Source organism: Hippichthys cyanospilos, chromosome 17 (genome assembly GCF_059441005.1).
Source record: "Hippichthys cyanospilos isolate Australia breed blue-spotted pipefish chromosome 17, RoL_Hcya_1.0, whole genome shotgun sequence".
Classification (NCBI taxonomy): domain Eukaryota; kingdom Metazoa; phylum Chordata; class Actinopteri; order Syngnathiformes; family Syngnathidae; genus Hippichthys; species Hippichthys cyanospilos.
The window spans coordinates 880,680-887,941 of NC_142385.1; the positions used below are offsets into that span (position 1 = coordinate 880,680).

The 7,262-nt window shown below is 38.7% G+C and overlaps 1 long non-coding RNA gene across 1 annotated transcript in view; it reads left to right on the forward strand.

The window, feature by feature from the left end:
- The window catches only part of LOC148409185 (uncharacterized), a 125,984-nt gene extending 119,956 nt beyond the window's left edge, over positions 1-6,028 (forward strand). The window contains exon 3 of the long non-coding RNA XR_015868369.1: positions 5,398-6,028. This is a non-coding gene — a long non-coding RNA (uncharacterized LOC148409185). The remainder of the gene's footprint in view (positions 1-5,397) is intronic.
- The last annotated feature ends 1,234 nt before the right edge of the window (positions 6,029-7,262 follow it).

Genomic DNA, 7,262 nt, shown 5'->3' on the forward strand with positions numbered 1-7,262 from the left:
GACTTTTACCATTGCCATTTTGGATGGGAAAAAAAAAACAAAACATTTGTAGGACGTATCAAGGACATATCACAAATATATGCAAAAGGTTGTACTGTACTACATTTTCCATAATGTTTTTTTTTACTAATGACTTATGAATATTACAACAGTCTGTCGACCGTTTATTTTTTTTTTAATAGTTCTATTGAACGTATTGGATTTATGATTTCACCATCTAATATAGCTTTATGTACGTGTCGGTACACATTAAGGCCTCCCAAGAAAAAAATAATTACACACCCCCTTTTTCCTATAAAGGCAAAACCCCTCCCCAGGGGGTGTGTAGTTCTTTTGGTGCCATTTTTGGAACTTCACGCCCCTGTCCTACATCCTGCAATAAGACCCATAGGGATTTTAGTGCTTGATTCAAACTTTAATTTGTTAGCCATGGGTTCCAAGATTACTAGTGATGTTCAAGGGAGAAATAAGAAGATGATTAGTATGGAAATGAAGCTGGAGATAATCAAATAATATGAAGAGGGGTAGGCTAGGCTAGACTATCCTTGCTAGGGAATATTATATGGACCGGACAGACACTGTGACCTCTGAAGCCACCATGCACAACGCAACACCATACTATAACTATACCTCATGTTGCCATTAGAATGAGCAATTTCAGGGCTGTTCTGCTCCACCTTCATCTGCAACCACCTGTCTTGCTCCGAACACTGTCTATTTGATTGATTGCATTGCTTTTCTAATGTTCTGTCAAAGGGGTGCGGGAACACTTCAGCTGTATTTTTGCTAGACCTGTACTGAAAATGTAATGTCGAATGTGAAATTGCCCTCCTTTGAACACTGCCCTCAAATATAATGGTTGTCAAAGTCTCATAATGAAGACATTCAAAAATAATCCCACCGTATATTAGGATTTAATTGAATTTAAGAAATAGAAAATAAAAACTGACTGTGATCTGCTCGTAACACTATGATAAAAACAAAACAGTATACCTTGTCCAATGCCCAGATATTGCTGGGTGAAAAGTACAGAACAGACCAACCCTGCGGCATTTCTCTTGGTGTCTTTTCTGACTCCTTTCTCCTTCAAGCGAATCCAGTGGGTTTTTATGCACCTTGCTGGAGGCAGATTTTCTTTTCACGCCTTGATGACTGATTCAGCTTGAATTCTGACTGAAGTTCAGAGGCATAGAAAAGTGCTTACATCAATCAAGAGTATTCAATGAGGTCTTCTTAAGAAAATGTTGCAACCAAAATGCAATAAATCAGAAATTCCCTCTGCATTTCGTCGAAAACCTTTTTTTTTTCAGTCAATTTACGATTTTCATTTTTTCATTTGCTTTTGGCTTTGGAATTGTGGATTCCTGATCATCAATACCACCTGTCGATCCTTGTTGAAAACATGAAAAGGGAATTATGTAAGCGTCTAACTCATATCTGTCTACAGTATATGTAATATCTGATTCAAAAATATACTCCACACACTTTCATTTGGTGGAATATCTGGCCAAGTTACCTATAGGACTAAGATGAGCCACAGACATGCTGAGTCAACTGCAGGGGCGAGGTTTGGAAAGATGCCATTGTGGAGAATCCTTAGAGGGATTACGAAATGGCGCTTAATAAAGAATGTGGGTAATTAGTTTCAGCCTCAGCAATTCGCAGTTATTTATATAATTTTCAACAAGCATCATTAACAGATGCAAATTCCCTATAATCCATGTGTCTGTATGGCGGCCAATTTGTGAGCTCCTGCTGGCAGGTCTCACCCCTGGTTTAATCACAGAGGAGTCAAAGTTGTCAGGTACAGAGCCAAGATGTTGGAGTACTTCCTGGGACTAAATAAACGTCACATTTAATAACTCGTGTTTATGCTGACACCAAATCCCTCCATTCATCCAGTATTTCTTTAAACCTAATTTAGCTTCTTTCCGCCCTCATTTTCCCTAGTTTGAGCCTGCAAAGTTTATGGAGCATGGCTGAGGGATTTTCCATTAGTTCACCTGACTCTAGATCTTTCCCACTCAGCAGCGACTGTTTGTGTTTGTGAAAGACATGCAGGATGTTTTCCCTCTATAGTTCAGAATGGTGGGTGTCGATAGAGTGAAAACCACAGTACATGAGAAAGAACATGCTTTGCAAACATAACAGACAAATCAGAATGAAACAGCCTACAAAAAACAAACATGAAATAAATAAAATAAATAGACCATATTTATTGAAGGCGTGCCAAAAATTGATTTACAATAGATGAAAGAAATTTCTCATTTGCTACAATTCAAAATCGATCCAGTTTCCCAAGCTCAATTCTATAAATAAGAAAGCAATATAGCAATTCCACTTCATGTCACCTTACATTTAACTAAGCTGAAATCACACACATAACCACTTATAACCACATAACTCAAAATAGACCAACGTTTTCCACATATCTGTGTTTGAATAACATTAATTCGAATGTGAAATAAGTAATATGTCATTTACAAGGCTTAAAATGATTATATGTAGCTCTGATTCTATATAGCATGCATCCATTTTGGAGCGTTTGCACAGAACATAGCAACAATGCAGTTTCATCAAGCACCGCCGGATCATTTTTTCGTCGGACGTTGACGCATTATGAAAAGGAAAAGACAGCTTGATCTGTCTCCTTCAACCCTTTGACAAGCAGGCATGGATTTCGACAGGTGAGGGGAGCAACAGCGAAGTGCATCCTTCCATACGCTGATTGATCAACAGTGGTCACTTTCGTAATAAAGGATAAAGATAAACGTAAAGAAGAATAGAGGAACAGCTTAAATTCACATGCGGTTTTGTTGAATAAGTCACTTTCATTACAATGCAAAATTTAATTGTAAACAATGAGATGGTCTCCGTTTGTCATTATGTCAAAGCGAAGCAGACTGGAGTAAATCATGATGGCACTTTGAACATCCACAGATTGAAGCAGAATACATTGTCAATTGCTGGATATCATTTTGAATCAAAAATTGATTCTGAATTGAATTGTAGACCCAAAAGTCAAAATCAAATCAAATTGTGACAGTGAGAGATTACCAGTCCTACTTTTTATGCATTTCTTGTATTGTGGAAATTTTTAGGATTTTCGGTGAGAATCGTAAAATAGTCTGGAAAGCCAAATTGTCCTTACAGGTTTCTTTTATTTGAAGCTTCTAGTACACATGTTTACAGAACAACTAAGTGGTCTGCAAAGGAGTGTGCAGGGATAAGTAAAAATTAACATTCATATACAGTCACAAAGGAGTGAACGCCTACAAGATAAAAAAAAAACCACCTCAGAGTGGAAGTAGTTAAAACAACAAGGGAGGCAAAACCATGGAGTACGATATGTCAGTGTTGGACTTATCTTTTAAGGATGTCTAGCTGCACACAAAGATCACATGTATGTTAGATGAAAGGGCTTTTGTTACAACCAAAGCCAGGTGCTCAATGAACAACAAAACATTATAATAATATAAGCTAAATACTAATTTTCTATTACAATTCCCCTATGGATCTTACATTGATCCGCAAAAAATAAGAAAACAAAAAATAAGGTGAAAAAAACATCCCGATTCCCATCTCAAATACGGATTAAGGGAAACCTTCATAAACCATCCCAAAATTATGCTGGTACCTAGAAAACCAACCATAAAAAAATAAAAAATATAGCAAAATCAAACACAATATTAAAAACAATATAGACATATATATAAAAGAAACATATAAGATAATATGATAATGATAATATAAAGGCTGCACATAATCTTACTTAACAATAAACACGTGTGAAAGAGAACTAGACTAATACCAGGATAGGTGCGATGACCCACCCAGACGAACAAATGAAACTACTACCAAAAAGGCTGTCAAGAAATAAAAAATGGAACTCATAGACATGAACATAGGGGTAAAATTTGGTTTGCAACCATCATAACACAACACAACACATTTATAAACAAAAATCCTAATTAAAAGCAGGAAGAATGTGATAGAGCAGCAGACAGAGCACAATCCCAATAGCAAGGAGTGGAGCACTTTAAAAAAGAAAATAAGTACCAGGGACCAGAGGTGAGCCAACGTAAAGGGTCAAAAAGAAAAAAAATGGCCCCTGGGGTCACGATGGACATTAATTTTTGAAGAGGTCATCATCCTTGTTGAGTGATTTTGCTAGAGCCTGTGTAATGAGGGACAAACGTGCAACAAGCTTCACCAATAACTTCACACACTCCCCCTGACTTTAAGCAAATCTGGAATTCTCCTGTGTTACAAAACCGTAGCTCATAAAGCAGATTTGGTGGCTTCAAAAATATCAAGAAACAGGAACAAAACATAACAATTGATCTCTACATGTTCTCACCCTTCCCCCCAAAGTCTCAGGGATGCAAAATCTGTTGTAATATCGGTTCCATTCATTGAGTCTGAACACAAAACAGCAGAGCACTTGGCACTCCTGGTCAAAAAGGGATGTGCTCTTCAAGTTGCATGTAAAAGGTGTTGTCCAAGAATTTAACCAAGGTCCACAGACCACCCAAATTAGTGGGTAGTAAAAGATAGGCTTTATGCAACCAATAATAATCAGTCAGGTTACGACTCTTCCATGGTAAATAGACAATATATGAAAACAACAATCTATAGTTAATTATAATATTAAAGACAGCAGTGAAAACATTATATCAAGCCCCACTTTCTCTGGGTTAGTAAAGCAGTTAGACGACCAAAAGCATTGCACGTGACAAATTTCATTCAAAGGGGAACAGAGGAAAAAAAAAAAACATACAGTGGGCCCCCCGTGTTATGAACTTAATCCGTTCAGCGGCTAGGCTCGTAACTCGAATTGGTCGTATGACGGGCAAACCAAACCTATGTTAATTAGTGAATGCGTGCAACGCAGGCAAAAACCTTAGGTAAAAACATCACAACTTTATACACATATTAAAAATTAGTAACATAATCTACTGTACAGTTAAATTTAATAACATAAATATACAAAGGAAAAATGACATTTACTTTTGGGGTGACGTGACTTGAGCTGGTGGTGGGTGGAGGAGGAGGGGAACAGAGACTAACCCGCAGAATTTAGTTTATTTTTTTCTTAAATGAGAACTTTTCTTAAACGGGAACATATCACCGGTGATTTCCTTCTCTTTAATCCATAATAGAAGAAGCCTCTCCATTTTGTTGTCGACCGAGGTACGTCCCCTGACGAGGAAAATCTTGCCCTTAGAAGACTTGTTTGCTTTCATAGCTTCCTTGTTATTGAGAATTGTAGCGATTGCCGAGCGGTTACTACCATACTCACTAGCAAGGTTAACTATGCGTGCGCCTCCTTCGTATTTTTTTATTAGCTCCTGCTTCGTTTCTACTGTCATCATCCTTTTACTTCTTCCTTTACAGCACTGGGCCCGTTGATCCCTGACATTAAACAAAACAGAAGAAGGATTAATACAGTATGACAACATTACATCTTCACACAATGTTGTAGACGGCGGTTCCAGACCAACATGAGGCAGAGTAGCAAAAAGCACTTCAAAAGGACTGAGCTTGGAGCATGTCCCCTATCTCATTCGCATGTACATCAGCAAATAGGCAGGGCCTTTGTCCAGGGAGGCCTGTTTTCTCTCAGCACTTTGCCAATTTGTTTTTTCGTGTGCCATTTTCTCTCTCAACAGCACCTCTGCTGGCCGGGTGATGGGAACAATGCTTTGTAATGCTGATGCCAAAAAAATCTCCAATTTGTTTAATAGCATCAATTGCAAAATGAGTGCCACTGTTACTAGAAATTTTGTTTGGAATTCCCTATTTGGAAAAATTCTCTCAGCAATGCATTTGCCACTGTGTTAGTAATTTGTATTGAGCTTGGAAAGGCCTCAAACACATATCAACCATTACCACACAGTGACTTCTCTCCAATGGCAAGAGCTTGATGCAGTCCATCATGAGATACTCAAATAGCCGTGTAGGTATTGGGTACAGATAACTGTGGGAGTGTCACTCCTTGACATGCCTTTAGTGTGTCACACCTCAAACGGGCCTCACATTGTTTATGTCTGAGTGTAATAAAACCCTTTGTGAACTGGTGTGTGATCATCTCAGATAACATCCCCCCTTTTGAAACATGGTTCAACCAATGTGTCAATTTTGCAAAGAAAGGAAAAAATGCTTTGGCATGCAAAGAGTTTCATTTGGACTCAACTTGGTTTTAATAATCACATTAAAATAGGCCCCTGACAGTTTTCATAGAGCCTTTTCACTGGGCTGGCAAACTATTGCATGTCATGCAGTGACGCAACTGAATTAAATGTGACATTGCACGCAGGTAAAAAGGTGTAGGTTTAGGTGAGTGGTTTAGATGCGGCAGCTTTGGCGGCAACATCAGCAGCTGTGCTTCCCAATAACACAGGGTAAGAATAATTAGTGTGTGCTGAACATTTACAAACTATGATAGAGAATGGCAACAAGATGGCCTCCAGGAGCTCAGCATTCAGAGAGTGGTAGAGGACTGGCTTCCCATCAGATTCCATGAAATTCTAACATTTCCACAAAACCCCGAAATCATGGACAACCCAAAATCCATATCTAGCATTAAAATAAAAAGTGACAGGCTTGTCCTTTGCCAAATGACAAGCCTCAGTGAGAGCAATGAGCTCTGCTGCCTGTGCTGATAGGTGACATGGAAGAGGGCCACAATGCTCCATAGCAAAATCAAAGACAACAAAACAAACAACAACAAGGTTAGTGCCAAAAACGTCAATCATAAAAATCAGGTCAGGGGTAGCAAGAAACCTGTCCTTTAAGTCAGGTCTGGGAGTACAAAGGAGCAGTTTGGTCAAGCAGTCATATTGTTCACTGTCTATCAAGCAAGGGCAGAATAGAGGCAGGGTTTAAAATTGTGCACCATTTCGCTTCAAAATTTGGCATGTCCAAAAGCCTGCGTGGTACTTAAGATACCCAGAAGCAGACAAATGCGAGGTTTTCTGCTCCCTGAGAATGAGTGAAGCAGCTTGTGATGCTAAAATATAAGCCTTTTTGGCGGCTACACCAACCCATAACAACACAAACTTGCTGCTAGTGGGCCTAATATTTGCGAAAGCAGGTGACTGATACAAAAACCAGAACACATTTCCTTCATCAATCAAGTTACCTCGTCGTGTTTTCCTTTATCCCATCTTATGCGTATGTGGTGTGTGTAATCAAAATTCCTCCCTGTCCAATTAAGCAATTCCTTTGGAGGGTTAAGCGTTAAAGTCGAAACATCCTCC